Source organism: Aphelocoma coerulescens, chromosome 2 (assembly GCF_041296385.1).
Source record: "Aphelocoma coerulescens isolate FSJ_1873_10779 chromosome 2, UR_Acoe_1.0, whole genome shotgun sequence".
Lineage (NCBI taxonomy): Eukaryota > Metazoa > Chordata > Aves > Passeriformes > Corvidae > Aphelocoma > Aphelocoma coerulescens.
In genome coordinates, this window is record NC_091015.1 from 158502369 (window position 1) to 158525937 (window position 23569).

Here is a 23569-nt window from a genome sequence, read left to right on the forward strand (position 1 = left end):
GGAGTTTTTGGACCAGCCCATGGATCCTGGTTATCCTGTGCTAACAGACCACTCACGAGTAGAGACAACACAGTGACAACACTTGGTGATTTCAGCTTGGAGCTCATCTACACACTCTGGGGAGAGAGGGAACCACAATGGGTTCTGCCTTGTGGGAAACTAAATAATCACTAAGAAAGCAATGTGAGCCCCATTTTTCTGAAAAAGACCCAAACTGCACAATGACCGAGTGGTCAAGACTACAACAAAGTCAAGATAAGGGTTGGACTTAACCTTGTATTCTAATCCAATATCAGAAAACTGTGCTCTCCTTTAACTTAAACAAAGGTTATTGGAAATATCCTTTCAATTAATACTGGTGAGACTGAGCCAGCTTTTGCTGCCATTCAGTTTTATGTTCCCTAATCTTTCCATTTTCTCCTTTCTGTAGTGTGTCATAGACTTTTCCTATCCTGGGGTGAAAATAATTGAGCAGTTAGCAGAAGTATCAATATCAGAGTTAACCTCTTTTCTGTGGTAAAATGACATTGTGTTAATCTCCCTAAAAGAGAGTCACCTCCCCCAGAGTGTCTGGGGCTGCTGTATAGTTAGATATATTCTCAGTGACCCGCTGAGGACCTTTGAGGCACACTGGCGATATCAATTAGAGGTGAAACAGAGAAATGTTTTCAGATAGAAAAAAAAAAAAAAAGGAATTTTTCTTACTCATTTTCTTAATTCTTTCTGAAACTGAGTGGAAACCAAAGCTATTCCCTGAAATTAAATTCTGAAAAAATCCCTTGTTCTAACCCAGACACTGCTAGTTACCAGGTACCAACCTGAGAAATACCATCAATGAGTAGTACCTGCCCTACTGACAGCTGACCTCGGAGAGCAGGTTTTTTCACTGTGGAAGAGGCACAGATAAGTCTCTTAAAGTAGATAAAATATTTGAATACGATCTCCCACCTCTCTGGTGTGCTACTGGTAGGTTCAATCTCAATCTCCTGACTCCTGCATCAGTACAGTTCACTTTTCTGTCTGCAGTGACTCTCCCTGATAGACTTGCCCTGGAACTGTACTGTCCTCACCATTTGTGGAGATGATAAAACCTGATTTTGACAATTCTGGTCTGCCCTTCTACACCTTTGAGTGGCACAGATAGTTACTGATCCTGGCCTGCTTCCATGACCCATAGTCGGGTCTGGGATTGGGCTTTCTGTATGACATTAGAAAAGGAGCTCCTTGCATCTGCTCTGCAGAGAGGTGTAAAAACCTCATCATCATTCTTAGAACAAATACTTTCTTTTTTTCCTGAGCCTGGTCGGATAACCTTGTACTGAGTAGTTTACCACAGCTTGTCATGTGGATGTCACTCTCACAAAAACAAGGGTGGAATAGAAAAATGACTATTTATGCACCTATCTACATCAGTCTCTCCCTGTGGGAAGACAGGACTTTTCCTGCCCAGTATCTCAGTCAGTGCTTAGATGACTGGCACTATGCCTGCCATTGTTGAAGGCTTAACCTGACTATGAGATTCATCCTTCAAGTCACACAGCATTGCTAAATATATCTGTTATTTGAGCTCATTAGATTTGCCAAATGTCTAGATGTTTCCCTGACTCCGAGCTCTACAACATGCCTTTGTCCAGATGACTCATTGATTCATGAAGTCTTTTCAGCTACATCAGTGTTTTTCATTATTTACTGACCATCAGGCTTTTCTCTTTCTTAAATTTTGCTCCCTTCCTCCCCCTGCATCATTGTCCTAGAGAAGAAATCCAGTTATACCCAAAACCAAAGCTACAAAGAGACAAATAAAATAACACAACAGTGTCTGGCTGCACAGTTTTGAAGAAGCAGAGTGTTTTACGGACCCACACAATGACAGTGTCATAAAGAAAAGCCAAGTGGGTTTCTTTGTGGGTGGTGGAGTGACTTCAGAATAAGAAAAACAGCTGTGAGGTTTTCCAAAGTCACTATCAGAACTATGTTTTCACAAAGAGGAAAGAGAGAGAAAAAGAGGCTAACAGAGAAAACATGCAAAGACACTGCTTGAAGAACAGGTGTTTCATGGCAGGTCAGAACAGAGTAACCCAGCAGAAAAAGAACTGTGACAAGGCATAACATCACCATAGAAAGTGTTCAATATTTTTCCAATCACAACCATTGTTCTGCTTAACTGATGCTGGCAAACAACCCTGCTGCAACCTTTTAGGTACAGGGGATCAGTGAACAATTAATGGTGCCACTGGATACACTGTGATGCACAAAATAACTTTTATTACATTGCCAGAGTGGTTGTAACTCCTGCTTCCCTTAGTGCTGGAATCAGGAGTTCTCCATTCTGCTTATCTTTGTAAAGTAGAATAAAAGCTTGGATCAAATCTGGATGTCAGCATTTGAGGTCATTGTGTACTGAAAGAACCAAGGGCACGCCCAGTGTTAAAAGAAACATATTGATTTGGTCTCTGAATATTTTTTTGTCCAGCATGATGCACATGCTAAGCAAATCAGGAATGACTAATGGGGTTAAATGTGATCATCAACATATCAAATACCAGCTCAGAGTTGCCCTTTCTGCACTAATCAGATTTCACAATATTAGGAAGAGAATTTGTTTTAATTTTGTCTTCATCCCTAGAGATAGGTACCTGAGCTGGGCATGACAGTTGGGAGCTATGAGGTTGAATCCTATGCCCCACAATTAGAATTTGGTGCTTTAGCCACAGCCTAAGACTAATATGAGGTGCTGTAAGTACCAGCCACTTAATGTCTATGAATCTATCATTATATCCAGAGAAATGAGAAGCTAAATACTTGCTAATTTCTAGTTGACAAGATTGATCAGTTAGAAAGTAACTACATGCACCGAGCAATATACAGCCAAGAGAGCAATGGACCTGGCTATAAGTCACTTTACAACCCTCTGGATTTTGGGCTGGTCCAGGAATAGAACAAAAATGTAGGCAGACAAGCATGCCATAGTAATTCCAGTTTCTAGGCATCTGCTTTTAGCAGATCACAGTCAGCAACAGCCCAGTGTCTCCCTGCAGGTCTGTACTTAATGGAGGTTTCCCCTGCTGCCATCCCAACCAGCACATACGAGGAGGATAGAAGGAAATAGGGAGGCAAGAGTCTGTGCAAGTATATGCCAGATCTCTAAAGATGCAGGCCATGATGTGTATTAGGTGTACATTTTCATCCCTCCCTCCTACTGATCCCAGCTGCTGATGCAGTTGTTCCTTAAAGCTGAAAACTAGGATGCAAAAGGACAGAGCTCAAATTCACTACTGTCTTGACCATGCTGTTTTGACCACACCTCAGCCCTAACAGCACTCCCCTCTCTGACAAAGAGAAGAGAATACTGTGCTGCTGCAAATTTGGGAGGGCAACAGTTAATCCTATGGTCACAATTTCTCTAAAATCAGTTGACTTCTGCTATGGCTGAAATGCTATTTTAGTGCTTTAAACTTCAGGCGAACTTCCAGCACAGACACTCCTATATCCCAGAAGGCTGGTTTAAGTGCATATATGCTTAAAGCCTGGAGAAATGGCATTTAGTTCAGTGTGCCCTGGATCTATTACATAAAGGATTAGGGATTTTATCCACCCAACTGCCACTGCTCTTCACCCATAAGCAAACTTTTTTAACACTGGTGAGTTTATCTTGGTCTAACAAATTTATTACTTTCTGGAGAAATGACCAAACTGTACAATATTTAGCACAGTCTATAGATGCATGGAGTACTACTCAGTCCTCCCTTAGCCTATTCTCAGGATCTCATCCAATTAAAAAATAACTAGAGTATCTTCAAAAAAGCCTAGGTGACCCTGAGACCTGAATCAAATTACCTCCCAATGGCCATCTAGGTTCATGTCTGGCTCACAGTTCCACTGTGATATAAATTTTAAAATATTTTAATTACAACTGAGAAACAGGATCCTAAGTCAGTTGCTTCTGAAGATTTTATCTGAGAACTGATGAACAACATCAGAGTTTAATCTAAATTGTCAGTCTGCACATATATCCTTAAGTGGGCAGAGTTTCAGACTTAAACTATTTTTTTTCCACAAAAACCAAAAGAACTGACAGATTGATTCAACAAGGGAAAAAACCAGCTGCACCTCTTCTGGCTGGTGAATAAAAAACTTGCACCAAGGACCCCCAAATCTGCTAGCATGAGTTACACAGCAGCTACACAAGGGGAGGGTTTAGGGAACCCAGGTACAGCTTTGCCTGAAACTGACTGAAGAAACAGAAGGATGGAGCAGCTGGTGTCAAAATCTCTGGAATCCAGCTGCCCTCTGGCAAGATTGGTTTAAAATTGCTATTGGAAAATTTGTCTCTGTGATCAATATCTCTTTGCTACTCACTTCCAACCTGGCACTTTCAGCTTAACTTGATGATACTCGAGGAACTTCTGGTTGTGCATGGGGGAATTCTGTATTGTGCCTTTATGAGAATGATGCAGCACTTGGGTGAATGAAGTTTCTCCCCAATGTCAGAATCATCAGTCTCTGGGAAAAAGCAGTATGGGACTGTAAGCTCTCCTGAAAAATATTTTATCACTGGCCAAACTAGATAGCAGAAACAAACGTACTTTATTCCTTTAAATCTTGATTACAGTGTAACATGCATTTTATCTCTCTCCCTCTCTGTAGGACTTCTTTAGCATAAATCAGCTAAGACTACTGAAGATAAAGGGATGCAGCCTCCTACTATTCCATATTAATCTCATAAAATAACAAATTAACACATTGGCATACTACATTGTTTTTAGAGATGGAATTCCTATCTACATGAGCTTGGAAATGAGGTACATTCTGACAGCTGGGATGTAAGAGTAACTTCTGAATTTCCCATTCATTGCATGTCTGTGCTCTAGTTCTGGGTTGTAATTAACCAAAAGCACTTATGTCATGTTTAGAAGGGTTTATGCATCTGTTTCTCTACTGTGCACCAAAGATGGTTCTTTCCATGATACTTTGGTTTTAAATGGAAATAAAGAAAAAGTGGAGCCAGAAAAGGACAATGTACCATTTATTTTCCTGAAGAGTCTATGGTGTTTGACATATGGGTAATAAGAGATATTTTCTTATCCTGAAGAGCTATAGGGCCAAACTGGAAAGGAAAACATAATTTTCTTAATGGTGAAGTGACATACAGAAAATGTGAGTCTTCCAGTGTCACCAACAAGAAATCTGGGAGAGAGACACGCACCACATGCAGATCTTCTGTCTAACACTGGCACCCAATCGCAGGGAGAGTCCTTCTCCTTGGGAATTTCTTTTGTGCGTCATTTCTCTCCAACCAATTTTCAGTAGATGTATTTTGACTCTTTCATCTCCTTTTTCATCATCTGTTTCTGGAACACTCCATCTTTCTGTCTATTTCTTTAACAAGAGCATAAGGATGGCCATACTGAGACAAGGCTGAGGTCCATCCACTGGGAATGCTGGTAGAGGGGAGGCTCTTTAATAGGATCAGATGTACTATGGTCTTTTATGAAATGATGGATTTAATAAGGAATAGCTGTTCTGTGCATAGAAGACTAACCCTAATTTGTGGAATTTTTTTGAGACTAGATGGAAGAAAGGTGTGGCCTGGATGTTCTATGTAGAAATAAATGTCAGGGTGGCTATAAAGGGGAGGGAACTGAGGAAAGAAGAGAAAAAAAAAAAGTTTGCATTTTTGAAAGGAGCTATTTTGGGAGCTGTTTTGGCACATTTCCCAGTTTCTTGTCCTGGGTTTGTGGCAGTCAGTTTAATTAGTTTTTCTCTGTACAACTTCTGAAATGCTGCAATTGTGATTTGTGCCTGGTAGGTCATTAATTTTCTTCCTGCTCATTTTAATGCACAGCCTTTTCAGAGCGGGCAAAAACAAGCTCTGGCACATGATTCATATTGATTGATGGTCATCTTTCATCTGACATAACAGGTGAGAAAAAAAAGGATGTGGACATAGGAAATGCTATAGGAATTCCTGGGTGAAAGACAATTGAAATCATAGTGAAAGGATTATCCTTCAGTATTGCATTAACCTTCAGCAAAGCCTCATTGTGGCAGATGTTCTACACTACCATATTTTGTCTCAAAAAGAGCTTAGCTTCCATCATCATCATAATTTGGATGCCATTTCCCACTAAAATCAATTTTCAAAAATCACTTCTGTAGGTGCAATGTGTACTGATAACTTTGAGAATTTGGGCCATGCAAAAGATCTAAAAGATCAAGGCAGGCAAAGGGCTGGGTGGGCTGAGAAGTGGACTGGTTTGTTCCTCACAGAGGTAACTCCTGGGCTAGAGCCAACAGCTCTTCAAGTCCTACTACAGAATTACATCTTTTTTATTTTTCCTTTGGAGACAGGGAAATAGACTTATCTTTACTGGACTCTCAGGCCATCCCTGTGGTGAGTAAAATTACCTCTCTAAGGTTCCCAGCTGATCTGCCTGGCTGGACTTTGCACCAAGACTTAAGGTCCATGCACTGCCTGTGACACAACAGCACTGTAAGAGGACACCTCACAAGTTCATGAGACACCTCTTTCTTTCTAAATGTCTTAGAAATGAGACATCAGTGGTGAAGCTTAAACTCTGAGTCAAGGTATTAGTTACCATTTCCTACCCAGACTAATTCTGTCCCTGCCCGGCTCCGTGGGGTCCCGTGTGCCCCCACAGACACACGGGTGGGTTCAGTGTTACAGTCGGTAGCAAAGTGTCGAGAAGGGCATTTGTGTGCGCTCTGCCAGGAGCATTTATTGTTCTACACTGTCAAAGGGTGCAGAGGCAAATATGAACACGATCCCAAAGCTCACAGTTTTATCTGGGGGCGGGAAAAGGTGGGAGTAGGGAATGGAGACCAATGGGGGAGCTCTGAGGGAGTGATGAGGGGGTAGAGGCCAACAGCCAACCAGGGAATCCAAACTGGGATAGATTAACATAACAGAACATGACATCCTGGGAGAAGCCCTTACGGCCACCACACCAGAGAAATTAATCTCTTTTTCTCAGTTCATCCTTCCTTGGATCTGGGGACTTGTCAGTACCAAGGGTACTATTGCAGGCTGTTATTCCCAACACACTGCATGCTGATTCTCAGGTTGCTTCTTTCAGCTCATTCTTGTGGGATTTTGCTTATCTGGAGTCATTTACTACAGGCAGCAATGAGCCATCCATGCTAATGGCAGGCAAGAAGTTGCATTCCTTGGTCATATAGAACCAATGAAAAATGTAAAATAATTAAATTTATCCCTAGACACCAACATATTTATCCTTCTAGCTGAGGCCTGCTTTATCAGAACAGCATGGAAACAAATTCTCATTATGCTGATGGAAGTCAGATTCTGTTTCCCATGTAAGCCATGTGGAACAGTCCCTTGCTTTTGATGCCATATGTTTTCATGATCTCAGTGATTTGCTTTGGTTTGCTTTCATTTACCTCCTAGAAATATGAGAGTCAGGGGAAATGGTAGGTGCTGTATTTTCTTCTGCTTTGTTGATAGCTCTGTATTACTCAAATCCATGTATTAATTCCCATAGGAGAAATATCATTAAGGTATTGTTAATACTGACATTATATTGTTCCTTAGAGTTAGGTGATTTATTTATTTATTTATTTATTTATTATTATTTAAGAAGCCAGTCCTTTGGAATATATATGCTTGGGAAACCCTCTTACTTGTTTAAAATTGAATTTGTCAGTAGGTTAATATTGTTGTGCACTTCCTATCTCTGAAGCAGAGACTCCTTTAAGCTTTCCCATACAGTTGTCTGCTGAGGACATGGATCACACCAGGATATTCAATCTGTTGTGTATGACCTTACTGGGGTGGTGAAGAAGTAGAAAACTGACTGTTTTCAGGGACCCAAGAATAAAACCTAGCTGGATGGACCATGATTTCTTCCAAGTATAAACTGGTATATATTGGCTCCACAAACAGAGCTCTTTGTGACTTATTTGAAGTAAAATTTTAATTACATACCAATGGCACATATTTAATCACCTAAGTTTGAGCAACAAAAACACCTCACGTCTGTCGCACTGACGGCTCGCTCTTCTGCTCGGCTAGCCCCTGCGGTGCGCGGCAGGAGCAGGGAGCAGCCGGAGGCTCTCGGCTTTAAAGCTGCTCCTCTGGAGTTCAGCTCTGCCCAGGGGGGGCTGAAGCTCCAGGCACAGTGGCTGCCAGCAGCCCGGACGAGGGAGAGCATAAAAAGTAGCGAGGAGGCTTGCCACAGGAGGTAATCCAGCTCTATTCGACGGTATCCACAGAGAACAAGGCCCGCCCAGCGCTGAACAACAATTCATAAAGGGAGGCGTTACAACGGGGAGGGCTTGACAGGGGACCAATAGGGATCTTAAGGGGAGGGATATGGACAGGGATAGACATTCACATAGGCCAATAGCCTCGAGGGGTGGAGGGAAAGGGGGGTCACATGCCCCAATGGGGATTTCCAAGAGGGGAGGTATCTGAGGGGGCAGGATCTTGGGGGATTGACGGAGACCACATAAGGGTAATTAGGGAGGGCTCAGGTGATGGACACTGAACTTTCGGGAACAACAGGAGGGGTTTGGGTGAATGATGGGGAACTGACTAGAACAAGGGGCGGAAAACAACCGTATAGGGAACACCGGGGGAGCGGCTTGGGTCTGGGGCAAACCAACTGGGAATAGGAGTGGGAAAGGTAGGGATGAACCATCGGGGTACCGAGAACATGCGAAAATACAGTAAAAGTATCGCACCACCACACAAATCCATCTCAGCTCATTACCTTAGAGTCTGAGTAAGGGGTATTTAGATATCTTAACAACACCCTTGGAGAAAGGAAAGGGCTCATTGCTCTTTTTGTAGGTGAAAAACAGAGGCAGAAAAAGCAACTGGGATCATGCTCATGGTCACCAACAGGAGAGGTTCAGCAGAACCCAGAGTGGAAGTCAAATCCTAGCACCACAGCAAGGGTGCTGCCTTACCCATTTGAGCAGCTGACCTTTGAAATACCCTTCAGATTGGGAGTTGCTCATGCCCAGCTGCAAGTCTGAGCCCTGGGTTTCAGTCGGCAGCACTACAATTTCCTTGTATCCATATTCGAGTTTGCCCATTCCCTGTCCAAACCCTGTCAGTTTCAAGAGAAACCTCTCCACCTAAACTATTCTCTCCTTGACTTTAATTGAACACTTTGCCTGCCAGACATTGATCTTTGATCGGTATTTCCTTGCCAGCCCTTCAAAACAGTTGCTGTCACCATGGCATCTTATTTCCATATTGTGTCTGAGAGCGACAGCAATTATTTCCCACTGGAACTGACTTCAATGTCACTACACTGATTAATCAGCAAAGGTTACTATAAGGGAAAGTATCGGTCTTCCTTTTCCATTGGAGCAGGAAAATGCCAGATCTTAGCAGCACAGTGCCTTGAGGATGGCTGCATTAGTTTTCCAATGAAGGGCTCTGTGCAAGTCAAACCTCCCATCCCCCATGCCTCCTTCCCACTCCTCTCTTCCTAAAACACACACTGAGGTTTAGTATAAAGTTAATTCTATAACCCAGGGTGCTTTTTTTTTTTTTTAATGCTACTGACCTTCCATTTCCTTGTCAGTCGACACCAAGCAATTCCCCAGATGGAGAGAAAGATTTCCACTTTGAATATCCCTGAAACACATTTAGAGCCAAAGGCTTTATCATGGGAATAAAAGCACTGAGGTTCTCACAGCTGGGAAGATTTATACAGCTGAGCCTTACCAGCTTAAATGCCTCCAGACAGAAACAGCTGAGCTATGTATTATTTCTTTTCCTCCAACTTGCAAGGGAGATGAAAAGCGCAGAGGCAGCCGGCAGATAGCTGTGACTGACAAGGGAGGGGCAGAGCTGTCTGCCCATAGCTACTGCAGTGGCATTTTTATAAAATAATTTCAGCTCCAGAGGTGAGGGGGCTGTGGCTGACACAGCCAAGAGGAGCTGCCCTTTTAGTTAGAGCACTCCAGACCATGCCAGGGAGTCTTAAGCATCAGTCAGGGAGGCAGGGAGCTGACGCCTGCCAATGAGCCCCAGGGGAAAGGTGTTCAGAAGATGCGCTGAGCTGAGTGCTCTGCACAGCAGAATTGCTGTTTGCAGTCTGTGTAAAAACAGAAGCCAAGCTGTCTCTGCTCATTTCACCGTAACAGCAGCAGTATTTTGTTCTTCAAAAAGTGAGGGCAGATCTTAAAGAGTTTAGTCTGACTCCCATTTAACAGTAATTCAATGGCCATGCCTCCCCTGGAGGAAAACAGGAAGGGAGACTCCCAGAGGCTCAGCTTGCTGTCCATCCACACATGCTTACCTGACCCAAGTGACCTGTAGGCTCCTCTGGCCAAAGGCAGGCAGAGCAGCCCTGAGCTCAGCAGCCATGACAACGTGAGCAGGTCTGTGCCCCTGAGCATCCATCCCCTGCCTCTAACATGATCCTTGTTGCCCTGCATCTTCACTGCCTCTGCTGTCAGTTGTCCTTCATGTCACCTAAACCCTGGAGATGTGGGCTCCACTCTCTGCTGTGCATAGCTCCATCACATCTCTCACTGCCCTCAGCCATGAGCCTAATTCAACCATACCCAGGTGCCTTCCTGCCAGAGAGGGGGAAGAGGTTTAAGAACAGGCAGAGCTCAGTCTGTATGGGATTTTGTGTCCACCCCACAGGTAAGATAAAAGGCCTTCAGAGTCCATGTACCCATGCTGTGCTCCTTGTCACTCCTGATTTTCCCACTTGGAGGGCCTGTGGTCCAGCAGTGTATTATGTCTCTCCAAGTTCCCAGGCAGGCTTGACATCCAGTATCCCTTCAAGAAAATGTTAACTCTGAGCCTGGGGCCATCTTTTCCTTATTATAAAATGGAAACTAAATTACTTACATTTTAGGAATGCCAGTGAGCTGCTTTCAAAATGGTGAGAATGGTCCCTATACTTGTAAATCATTGGAAGAAAAGAGCTGCATTTTCTAAATGCTGCCAGTAAATCAGCATGGGAGCGGGGAAAGAGTTCAACAAACCTGGATATTGATTAGAAATGTCTTTTAGCAATAGGGAAGAAAACTGAATATCCTAAAATTAAAGGGTCTGTAAATTTATAAGATTGTGTTGTCAGTAATAATGTATCTAGTGAGTGAAGTGCTCAGAAATAGTCAGTGTCCGTGCTTGTCCAGCCTGAGGGACCTGATAGGGGGTCTAATTTACAATATCAGTGAAAAATCTACCCTTTGTACACCAGGTTACTGTAAATACTCAAAAATCACTCATTCTGCAAAACTTATCACCATGCCTGCCTGTCAATATCCAATTGTTGTCTTAAGTGTAATTTTTCTCGGGATATGGACTTCGAACAAATGTCTAACAGCTGTTAGTCATGTTACTTAACACAAGAGCCACCCCTCAGGGTCAAAACAAAAGTCCATTTACCTTAATAACCCATTGCTCACAATGACTGTAAATAAGAAAAGAATGGGGTCATTGGGACTAGACACTAGATTTAAAGGCTTTTCATCAATTCATATCTTGTGAATTTATATAGAGCATATAGATGCTTTATGTTTGCCTGTACCCTTCTGGTAGCTCTCTGCTTAAATTTTGACTGCCCTTGAGCACTGGAGGGATGTTTTATTGGGCATTGCACTCAGCATTTCCCAGATCTTTACCATGACTGAGTAAAGCTAAAGTATAATCCTTGGCTGTGCATATATGATTTCTATCTATACTGTTTGGCATATGTATGTATTGGATCTGCCAGTTTTTTCTTCTAATTCAGTCTTACGAGACTTTCCTATAACTTCCCAGTTGCTTCTAGGTTTCATTACATTACTTCATTTGCAGTCTTTACCACATAGCTCTTCACCCCCTTTTTCTACTGTTTTTTATGTTCTTTAAGAGCATGTGGATTTCCACTGTGAGCTTCCTTCAATTGTATAAATTTAACATTTATTCCTAACTTTTCCTTTCCGTCTTCTAAGTTGATTCAAGTTGTGATGATGATTTGTTCCTTTGTCCTGTGAAAATTTACTTTTTTTCTGAGACTGTACTGAAGGGCCTCATGAAAAGCTTTTCTAAAATATATTTCATTATTTTAGCTGAAGCCTCTTTTCCACTATGGGCTTGGTGGCTCTGTCCAACCCACCTCTACTAATTCAACTCTTTTTGTTGTTTCTACTGATTTGACTGTGAATCATGACAAAATTTGTCCCTGAACCCCCTTTAAAGGTGACTGTCACATTTCCTATCTTTCCTAGCTTTGACAACAAAGCTTATTTATGCAAAATGAAACATACTGCTGCTCAGCAATTTCATAACAGAATTCCTGAAAACTCATGAATGAATGAATGAGTGAATGAATGCTGTCAAGACCCAGAGTCTTGTCTCTTCTATCTTATTCAATTGTCCTAAAAATCTTCCAGCAAAACTTCAATATCAGACTGTCCCTCAGCTTCACATACAGCAAAATATCTCATATATGAGAGAACTGTTTCTACACAGAGCAGCAGGACAGAATTATCTGCAATGGCCATATCTTCCAGTGCTCACTCTGTGACTGGTAGCACCCAGATGTTTTGGAGGACAATATGGATTAAAGCTAGTAAAAGCCACAGATTAATCTAGACTAATTTTTTGTCATCATGTGTGTGTGATGGCCTAGAGAAGAGTTTTGTTCCTTCCTTTTTCCCTTCAGTCATGACATCTGACTAATCCACAAACTCTTCTCAGGGCCCTCAGGCTCCAGTGTCCTCCATCTTCCCTGCAAGGACAAGCCCTGTCCTAGACCCTTCCTGCAGTCACCAGGAGGCAGATTTTACACCAGGGAGGCACGGCCAGAGGGCAGATAACAGCTGGTTGCAATCCCAGTGTTGGAAATCGACACATTCCAAATTGTTACAGCTAGGAAAATGAGAGAAGCTCTCCTCTCCCTCTAATGTTTTCATATGTTCTGATGGAATCAAGATATGTCTGAAGGGGACTGTAAGAGAGACAGTTTAGGGATGGGGAAGAAGCACAGCCCTGTCTCAATGCAGCATCCTAGGCAGGGCAAAGTGACAACTCACTTTAGGACTTGGGAGTGGAAAGAGCCAACAGTGCAGTGAAAAGAGGGAGGGAAGGGAAAGGGAAAGCTACAGCTTGTAGACACCCCTCCTTTGGGTGAAAAATTGGAAAACTCAACTCTGCTGTATGTTATTCTGCATTTTTTTATCTCCTGTGAGTGACTGAACCTCCCAGTGTAACACAGCCTCACTCCTGAAAGCATTTCCCTCCCTCTTCAGAAATTCCAGCCCCAGACAGACAAGATCTATTCCCCTGAAGAATACCATCATGTAGGTACCAGGTGTACTTTTGTACTCTGTTTGGAGAGTTTTTCTGCCTTGCAAACTCCAGCTGCATATCCTTAGCTAGTCAAGCTTTGCTGACTTGCACCAGCCCAGAGTCTAGCCTGAGACTCAAAAGTGCCCTGTGCTAATCCTGTGTGACCTCCAGTGTTCTCTTTGGCTTTGTGAGAGAACACTGGAGCACTAAATAAAGAGGCAGAAAGATGGGAAAACTAAACTAAGGAGAAGTATGACTGAAAAGCCTATGCCTGTAGAAAAAAAATAAAATTCAGAAACTTGCTGTCTCAGCTATAGACTTCAAAGGGTAATGACACTTTTAGTGATCATAAAACATGTGATTTCTATTAAGCATTTGGAAATTTGTAAAGACTGAATTAAGTTCTGGGAGCATTGAAAATTACAAGGCATCTTAGTTAATAGTCACAGGATTTGGGAAATGTAGTTTTGTTTATGAATAAGGAATAATATTTATCATTATGTGGTGTTCATAAATGATGCAGATGCAAGGAAAAACTTTAAGGTTCTGAGTCTTTGGCCCCTGAATAAAATTAACTTAATTTAAATGATCACTAAGTGCCCATAGCTGAGAATTTGTACAGGAGAAATACACAGTTCTGGAACACTCTGGCACTTTGTGTCTATGGATGCAGCATATACAGATACACACTATATAGCATATATAGATACACACTCTGCTGTTGTTTCTGCATATGATACCTCATCTATGGCTTTACTTTAATTGCAGAAATAATAGGCATTCTCACTTGGGCTTTCTGCCTGCCCTCCTGTTTCTCAAAGAAAAAATGTTCTCCAGAGTTAAATTACATTTTATCTTACACTTCTCTTTAGGGAGTTGGGGATGGGTGGGTGGAAGAAGAAAGTCATGACTTCAGGCCTACCTGTAATTCCAAGAGGGTTACTCCTTCACTTTGTAGTAAGGATACAGTAATCAAAAATTCCTAGGGTCTTCCAAAGCCTTCACAAACCTTCAGCAGGGTCATAAGCCATCCTTCAGCAAGGTCATAAGCCATACTTTGGCTCCACTAGCAAAGAGTTCACTGCTGTATGAGGGACCAGCAGGGCAAGAATGGAGGTCAGCACCACAGACTACTGTGTAATTTGGGAGGGCACTGCAGTGTGACCACTCAGCTCCAAAGCTGGGTGCACTGGCTCTGCCATAAGGGTATATTATGTACCATATTCTGCCCATTCTGACTATGGGCAGGCCTCATGGACACCCAGAGATCAGCTGAAATTTATCAGATGGGTATTGCCTGTGTTGGTGATGTTAATGTGAGAACCTCAAACATCACTCCTTAACATCACGGAGCTAAGGAGGATCACCTGCTGTAGCCTGGAGCTGAACATTTCAGCAACAGAAAGATTACAGATGGGACAAGGAGTGGGAAAACATGCAGAAATATTTTCTCAGACTGAGAATATAGGAAATAAGTGCTTGTGAATTTATTTTATATGAAATTGTTGGCAGCTGCACATTTTGATTTTGCTTAGTGCTGCAAAGGGATTCCCTCTGAATCCCTTATAGGTCTGAAGCTTAATGTTAAAGTATCTTGACTCCAGGACATAAGACAAAGATTGCCATTGTTTATTCTTTGATGTTCTAAAGCATCTTATTCTTCAGGGATCTCAACAAACTGTACCCACATTAATTAAAGTCCATAGTACTCCTAAATCAGCTGCTATTATTCCCAGTTGATTGATGGAGAAGCTGAGATGAAGAGAGATTATAGAGTGAATTTTCTAATGTAGGAGTATGTGAAATTAGACCCACAAAATTCATGGTTCAGCAATTAAAGGGAAGCAATATGATATTTTTCACATGTACTGAAAATCCTGTATGTTCCAATGAAACAAAAAATTTATTTTTTGAGACCTTGGTGTCACAATACTTAGAAAACTGCAAGGATTTTTGGGGTGCAGGAAAGCTAGTCTATGTGCCCATTTTCAGCAGGTGCTCCTATGCCATCAAGTTCAGCTCTAAATCCAAATATGCCCACAATTCATGGTTATTTGGATTTATTTTTTCAGTTAAAGATATTTAAAAAGAAAAGCAACACCCAAAATAATAAAGGCAAAGCTGAAGCTGTGAAGCCAGCATGTACTATCAGGCAAAGCATGAACCCAAACCAGCTACTACAAGAAGAATCAAAAATTACACTGGTGAGCATGGTAAAGGGAGTCACATATTGTCATATTTTATAGCAGAAGAAATTGACTGGATAGGTTCTGGTCTCACTCCATGTGTAATACCTAAGAAGTATTTTTAAAAGCTTCAGTGAAGACTGATGAGCAGTTTTTGCCTATTTATTTTTACATAGAATAAATTTCCTTAAATGAGTAATACACAACCCTCTCAAAGTCAGATTTAATCCTGTTCTCTGAAGAAACAGGCTTTAGGAACTCCATCTTCCTCTATATCAGATGTATGCACAGATGCAACTTCCTTCTTTTGCTCTGGTTCCCTGCTCAAGGGAGAGAGATACCTGGCTGATGAACCACAGTGTTACTCAGACCATCTGAAATCAAAGTAAAGTTTGAAATAAACTATTTTTGAGCTAATTGCTATTTTGTTGTCCTGGGGTAAAGTTCCTCCCAATGTGTCTCAAATGAAGACATTTGTCTTTTGCTTTCTCATTGGACTCCAGCATTCCTGCCTAGTAGTATCCCAGACATGGGCCCTTCAGAGTGCTCCTGGAGCCCTGGCTCAATCTGGGGCTTTGCAAGGGAGTTGGATCAACACAGAGTGGAGCTGCTCCAGCTCCCAGCCCAAAGTTTTACAAGTTTTGCCCAATTAGTTCAGGAAGATGCAGAGGCCCCATCTCCCAGACCAGGCTGTATGCTACAGACCATGGAGTCAGTGGATCTCTACATGCTACCAGGGCATTTTGATGGCTCAGAGGCAGCAGAATGGGACTTTTTACTGGCTGCTTTCTGGTTGTAGAAGCATAGCTTCTATTATACTTCCACTATAAGTGGGAATATTTAGAATAAGCTGATAATTTAGAATAAGCTGGCACAGAGAAACATTCAGGATCTGAAAAGAAACCTGACTCATATTTACAATTGCTATTGCAATCAGCTGAACAAATAAAAAATCTGTTTAAGCTTAATAAACAGGATGTAACTTGTTAAGCCTTAAAAAAATACCTAGGAAAGCCAGTCTTTTGAATTCTATTTCTGTCTTAGCTACTGTCTTGCTCTGTGACCTTGGCATGCAATTTCCCTCCCTTGTCTCTCTGTTCTGCCTCCCACCACTTTTCTGTCTTGCCTATTTATGTTTTCTTTTGCTCTCAGTATTCAAGTTTATTTGTTCTGTCAATTGAATCCATTCTATTATTCAGGGAAGACTGTACTCTAAAGCATTTTGTCATCCAAAACATTGTTAGAATATCAGAATTGAAAGTAATGGAAAGTAAATAAACATTCACAAGCCATTATTTCCACATGGAGCTAGAACCTTATTATACCTGGCTGTGTGACAAGTGTGTCAGTCAGTAACACTTATTCCTCCTCGCAGTTGGCTGTGCCACAATGCTCCTCTGAGTCCATTTTTCCAAACCCTAAACGGATGTATATCCTCTGCAGTGCCTCATACTGACATTAAAGTTTCACTTTTAAAATGACCAGAAGGTCCTCAGATAGTCCCAGTCTCCATCCTGTGTGCAGCAGTCTGGGATATTTGTGTTTGTAAAGGCAGAAATCCCAGCCCAGGGCAGAGGGACACCTAAATTAATTGTTTCTATAGGACACGTTTGAGAGTGGAGTCTGAAATGTTACCTTTGCAGCTCAGACTTTCCACCTCTAATACTTTGTGATTCACAGTCCAAAGCTGTTTCCTAAACATGCACTGTTAAGTGATCAGGCTGAGTACCAAGGAAATGAATCACTTTCCCCTTTTGAAAAGCAGCTGCCCTATGGGGGGAAGAAGAGGTCATGGCTGTCTTCTACATTGTTCAGTACTCAGACACAGGGAGATCTGCATTCAGCTCACTTCAGCCTGACATTTTTAGGGTCAGGTCCTGAGCACCAGGATATTCCTACTCACCATCCTTGCAAAAGTAGCAGTGTGCAGAAAAAAAGGGCAAGATTCAAAGAGCCAGAAGCAAAGAGAGAATGACAGAGGCTATCCCTGTGACTTAAGAGATGAGTGCTTTTTGTTGGGCAAAAATGGTGCATTCTGGTCTGTGTTGTTAAACATCTCAAGTGCTGTGTAGGAAAAGATGTTTGACACAATTCATAAACAGAACTGAATTATCTCCCTTTCCTTAAGGGGTTTTTAACTGCTAAAGCATAAAATGGGGGTTTTAACTGCTAAAGCATAAAATGCAGGTTTTAACTGCTAAAGCATAAAATGTGCTTTTCACTATTATTTCTGGTTTTGTTTGTTTTTGGGGTGGGAGGACTGATTGTTTTTGGTTTTTTTAAACAAGTAGTTCTAAAATCAAAGCTCATATTTTGGTCTAGACACCTGGTTCTCAATATGTTGAACAGCCCTGCCTCATTAGTGACCCCATTACCTCTCAGTTCCTGAATACAAACAAAACTTATACTTGCAATAGAGCACCCAGCCAGAGCAAGACAGAAGAATTTGGGGGTATCCTAAGTGTTACACTGACAAAAACATATGATTCCATGATGCCTCAGGCAAAGAAGTGATCAGCCAGGGTTTTATGGTGTCAGCACCACAATTCTATTTACAATGTACTTTAGGTTCCTTATTCTTATTTCAATGTCTGATAATCTGGTACATTCAGCTATTGCTTCTGCAAGTGGCTGTGACAGATCAGGATAGTGATATCTGTCAAGACACAGAGCGCAGTAAATCAAGCACACAAGATGAAAGGCTGTACATAGGTCCCAAAATTCTCATTCCCATGTGAGATCTTTAGAATTTAATGATTTTAGATGCCTGATGGGATATGGTCAGTATGAGAGGACCCAGCCCAGCTTTCTTATGCTCTGCTATCACTTGGATTGTTTCAAGCTAATCTAGATGCAGAGCACACCAGGTAGTCTGGCTGCAGTTCTGTTTACAATGAGGTAAATAAATTAGCTATAGCTTGTATCTGAATTAAGGCTGGGTCTTCTTTTTTTTTTTTTTAATGTGAAAAATGTTAAGGATTTCACTGTTGGGAATTTTTGATACTGGGAGAGGCAGGGGTGCCACTGGTGGATGCACAGCTTGGGAAGGATACTGGGAAAAACAGAGCAAATGTTTCTTGTGCAGTGCTCCTTCAGTCACGTTCTCCAACCCACTCTCTGCTTTTGTGAAATCTCCTGATACCTTTCCATTAACTTGAGTTGGGTTTCAGTCAGGTCAATGCAGCAAAAATGAAGGACTTTTCTTTCAGGGAGGTTTCTTTGCTACTCCAGAGGTTTACGAGTTGTTGTGCACTGGACCTCTAAGATAAAAGGAAAATCCACAAGTATCTACCAATGAAAATTGCATCCACCAAAAACTAATTAATTATTTAAGTCCACTCTAGTTTTGTCCATAGCTCCATTAGAAGATCTGGAAATCAAGCTCACTACCCTTGTCTGTTACCACAGAAGGACTGCAGAAATCCATCCATCTGGTGTAAGCTGCTACTCTACTATCTTAGCTTATTTTATCAAATATTTTCCCATGCAAAGGGATGAAGTCTGCAATATTTTATACAATGGAGCAGTTCCTTACAAGAATGATTTAAGTTTGACAGATAGGACACTTCTAGCTCTCAACTCAGTGACATGATCTGCATTAATCCATCATGACACAGATGTAGATCTTCAGAGTTACAATGCTAAAATTGAGAACTAAATCCTCTGCAGTAAAACTGGAGAGAAGCAGAGAATCAATATCAAGAACAGAGTCTGAAAAAAAGGCACAGGGGAGACCTTATTGCTTTCTACAACTACCTGCAAGTAGGTAGTCAGTATAGCCAGGAGATAGCCAGGTGGGGGTTGGTCGCTTTTCCCAAGGAATGAGTGATAGGACAAAAGGAAATGGCCTCAAACTGCACCAGGAGAGGTTTATTAAGGAAAATTTGTTCATGGAAAGGGTTTTCAAGAATTGGAACAGGCTGCCCAGGGAAGTGGTGGAAATACCATGCCTGCAGGTGTTTAAAAGACGTGTAGATGTGGCGCTAGGGGACATGGTTCAGTGGCAGTGTTGGGTTAAATGTTTGACTCAATGACACTAAGGGTTTTTCCCAGCCTAAATGATTCTGTGCTTCTGTGATTCTGTGATTTTAGCCATGTCAAATTACATCAGCTGTGGAAGCATCTCTGCATTGCTTTCTTGTACCTTGTAACCTGCATTCCTAAAAATCCTTGCCAATGCACTGGTTAGGCTGGTGGGATGGATGTGGCTGATAGCTACTAGTTCCTGTCAGATGGATCACAACTGGAGGTTCTACAACTTGCTAATGAACTGTCTTAGCAACAGTCTGCCTGCAAAGATGAAGAAATGGAATCTCCCTGTATTTGCTATGCTAAGCTTTGTGTTGCCAAACACTTGCTAACATATGTCACCAGCTTTGAAAAGACATGGTTTATTTATATGTTAATTACTGCAACACTTTGGGGAAAATATTTGTTGATACAAGAGCTGTGCAAATAGTCAAGTGTTGAGAGGCATTGCCATTCAAAACCTAATGAGTTCTAGCCAATAAGAATCAAGAAAATCCACAATATGAAGGGCCTCTCCTTGCTTATGGCTCAGTCCGGTCCCACTGAGATCTCCACTGATTTCACAGAATCAGGGAATCAATAGGGTTGGAAGGGACCTCTGGAGATCACCCAGTCCAACCCCCCTGCCCAGGCAGGGTCACCTAGAGCTGGTTACACAGGAGTGCCTCCAGGTCAGTTTTGAATGTCTCCAGAGAGGGAGACTCCATGACCTCTGTGAGCAGCCTGTTCCAGGACTCTGCCACCCTCAATGTAAAGAAGTTCTTTCTCATGTTGAGATGGAACTTCTTGTGGTTTAGTTTATGATTATTGCTCCTCATCCTGTCCCTGGGGACCACTAAAAAAAGTCTGCCACCACCCTCTTGGCACCTGCCTTTGAGATATTTATATGCATTAATGAGATCCCCTCTCAGTCTTCTCCAGAACACCAGTCCCAGCTCCCACTGTCTCTCATTGTAAGACACAGCATTCCACATATGGCCTCACTAGGGCCAAGTAGAGGAACAGGATCACCTCCCTTGACCTGCTGGCCATGCTCTTCCTGATGCACCCCAGGATACCATTGGCCCTCCAGCCTGCAAGGGCACACTGCCAGCTCATAGTCAACTTGTCACCCACCAAGCTTCTTTGCAGAGCTGCTCTCTAGTAAGTCAGTCTCCAGCCTGTGCTGATACTTGGGGTTATTCCTCCCTGGGTGCAGGACCCAGTATTGATCCCTGGTGAATGCCTCTGGATGCCAGCTGGATTCTGCTCTGCTGATCAGGACTCTCTGAGCTCTGCCATTCAGCCAGTTCTTCATCCACCTCACTGTCCATTCATCTAATCCACATTTCCTGAGCTTATCTACAAGGATGTTATGGAGACAGTGTCAAAAGCCTTGCCGAAGTCAAGGTAGACAACATTCCTGACAACATTTCAAGACAATTTCTGCAAGTTGTGAGTCAGCCTTTAACTGTTCCTCATGCAAACTTTCATAAAATCACACACTTCCTTGCCTGAACTGGTGCCCTTCTTCAAGACACTGCACTACATTTGAACTCAGAGGTCGCTTCTGGGTGACAGCGGGGAGTGGGGGTGTGCAAGTGTCGCTGGAAGCAATGTCAGTAGTAAAGCACATCTCATCCTTCCTCAGACCCAGGGCCTCATCTGGACACAGAGAGGGGTTGGTTTGAAGGTGTTGTGCCTTCTGTGAAATAGAAGCCTAAGGCCTTCACAGCTATGATCATTAATAGTACCTCAACACTGTTTGCAAGAAAAATCTGGCATTTCTGCTGTCTGGAAATGTCTCTGGGCAACACATGAAACTTGCTGCTCTGAAGTCTCCTTATTAGTTGCTGAGAGAAACTTTTCCCTTCAGACCAGCCACATCCCACACTCCTTGTAGAAACCTGGGTAATGACATATCAGGCCCTCCACAGCTAAATTTCTAGGTCATAAAGTACTTCACAGGGAAAATTGTTCTGTCAATGTATTGAATTTTCATAGCATTGCTATTAGCAATACTATTTACCTTGAGGGCAAACAACAAAAGAAACAATTCTCTGGGACCCACTTGGCTGTTACAAACACCAGGTTGTTTGTAAAGTAGTTTACAAACTCCTTGTTTTTGTGTGTGAATAGTATTACAGGGTTGTGATGATCAAAAATGAGACAGGCATTTTTTCTGCATCGATGGCCCAGAAGCTGCTGAGCACCACACCCTTTATATGCGTGGGCAGAAAGCTGCTTCTTATGCAATCAACATTGTTATCCAGTTATTCATAACTGCAAAATATTGAGACCTGAGAATCCCAGAGAATCTCAGCTACCAAAAATACGTATCTTGCTATAGGTCCTATTTGCTCCAGGGATTAGAGTAAAATGTGGGCAAGATAAGAAGTAACAATACAATCTTTAGTAGGTATCTCCTATATCTGTGCATGTGAAGGAATGGAGATGTCTAGCCAACATGAATGGGAAAAACATCACACGATACAGTCTGATAAATGTTTCAGGTATCAGTTATCTTCATTCTATCTTCAGAATATATAAAAGGACGTGTGTGACATGAAGGGACAAAGGATGAATTTTCATAGCCCTTTTAGCCACTTGTCTATCTGTTCTCAGTAAAAGCAATATAAAGGTTGCTATTGAGTATTCCTTTCAGGTCAGAGACACAATGGCTCAGATGTTCTAGAAGGGACATCATTGTTCCACTGAGCTCAAATTAAGGACAGAAAAGGAGACAGCTCAAGGCTGATATGTTTGGCTTCATTCCCTGCTGTAGACTATCAAAAACTCAGTGGCTTGTGTTTTTATGGCAGTGATTGCTGCACAACAGTCAAATAATTTTAAATCAAAACCACTAGTAAACTAAAATAATAAACTTTGTTGTTTAGAGACTGCTCCTTCCTGGTAACAGTGGATGATCCTGTAAATATAATGGTCATCACAGATTTTCATTTACATTACTACTACAATCTTGTTAGAGATTTTTCAGTGCATGAATTGTGGGGAGGAGGAGGAGGATTAGGTTTAATACAAAATTCACAGTGAAAAAATAGGAAACTAAAGTTTTGAAACCCTAACTGAGAGAGAAAAGATGGCTGGATTTGGAAGCGTATCCAACCTTCAGATCAGCAGCACTGTCAAGAAAAATAAGCTACTCAGTTCTGGAAACAGCAGTTGGAGAAGGACTCTGCCTTGATGTGGTTTAGCCTCTGATCATTATCTGTGCAGTTTAAAGAGGGGACAATCCTATGTTCATCAACAAACTATCTTATGACCTGCACACTATTCTCAGAAGTCACAGAAAAGCACAGGCTTCAGGAAACCACACAGGTTTAATAGAAAAGTTGCTTAAGTGTCAATATTCTTGGCTCCACCCAAAAAAAGAGCCTTTTATGATGATGTTTGCAGCTTACCCCACATCCTGTTCTAAGACAGAGCACCTGTGCAAAATAGGTGGTGTTATTTTTAACCAGATAGCTCTGATTAACCTATTACTGCTATTATTTCTGCCACCTGCAGTGCCTTGGTTGTTGCCTAAAAAAGCATCTAGAAGTGAGCAAAGCCTCAGGTGTCTGGGTGTCAGGTGCTTCAAATCTGTTGGGTTTCTGGGTTTGGTAGTGCCCTTGGTGTTGCGTGTACAGTTGTTGCATGATGTGTTCCTGTTTTCAGGAGCAGCCCTTTCTGTATTTCCAGTTCAGCAATGGACATCCAAAGGCATCACATCCCAGTACAGTGTCTGATTTTCCTTCTAGGAAAGTAGAGGGAAATAAAAGCTTAGTAGCTCTAGGTACAACATAATATGCCACCTCCCTTATGGCAGCTGTTGATAGTTGAAAGCTGAGGAGATACTGTAGAAGATAAAAACTACAGCTGCTGGATACATTTTCCATACACTTTCCATTGCCCCAAGAAAACAATTTTTTTGACTGGCCACAAAACTCTCCAGGGTCCCACAATTAAAGAGTGCCCAGAAGTTTCCCTTGGACAGTTTAATTTAATTCAAATTTTCAACAGATTAAATGGTCTACAGGGTCCCACATGCCAAATTAATTTGTCAAGAGTTGGCTCTATCAAT

General features: G+C 42.0%; 1 long non-coding RNA gene across 2 annotated transcripts; it reads right to left on the reverse strand.

The window, feature by feature from the left end:
• Positions 1–7241: 7241 nt before the first annotated feature.
• On the reverse strand, positions 7242–14558 carry LOC138106012 (uncharacterized). 2 transcript variants are annotated; one of them, XR_011148869.1, is made up of 4 exons: positions 14511–14558; positions 14214–14375; positions 9561–9631; positions 7242–8273 (listed from the first exon to the last, which is right to left on the reverse strand). It is a non-coding gene; the product is annotated as an uncharacterized lncRNA (long non-coding RNA). The 2 variants fall into 2 exon arrangements; XR_011148868.1 differs by lacking the exon at positions 14511–14558 and having other exon boundaries at positions 14214–14488.
• Between the last annotated feature and the right edge of the window lie 9011 nt (positions 14559–23569).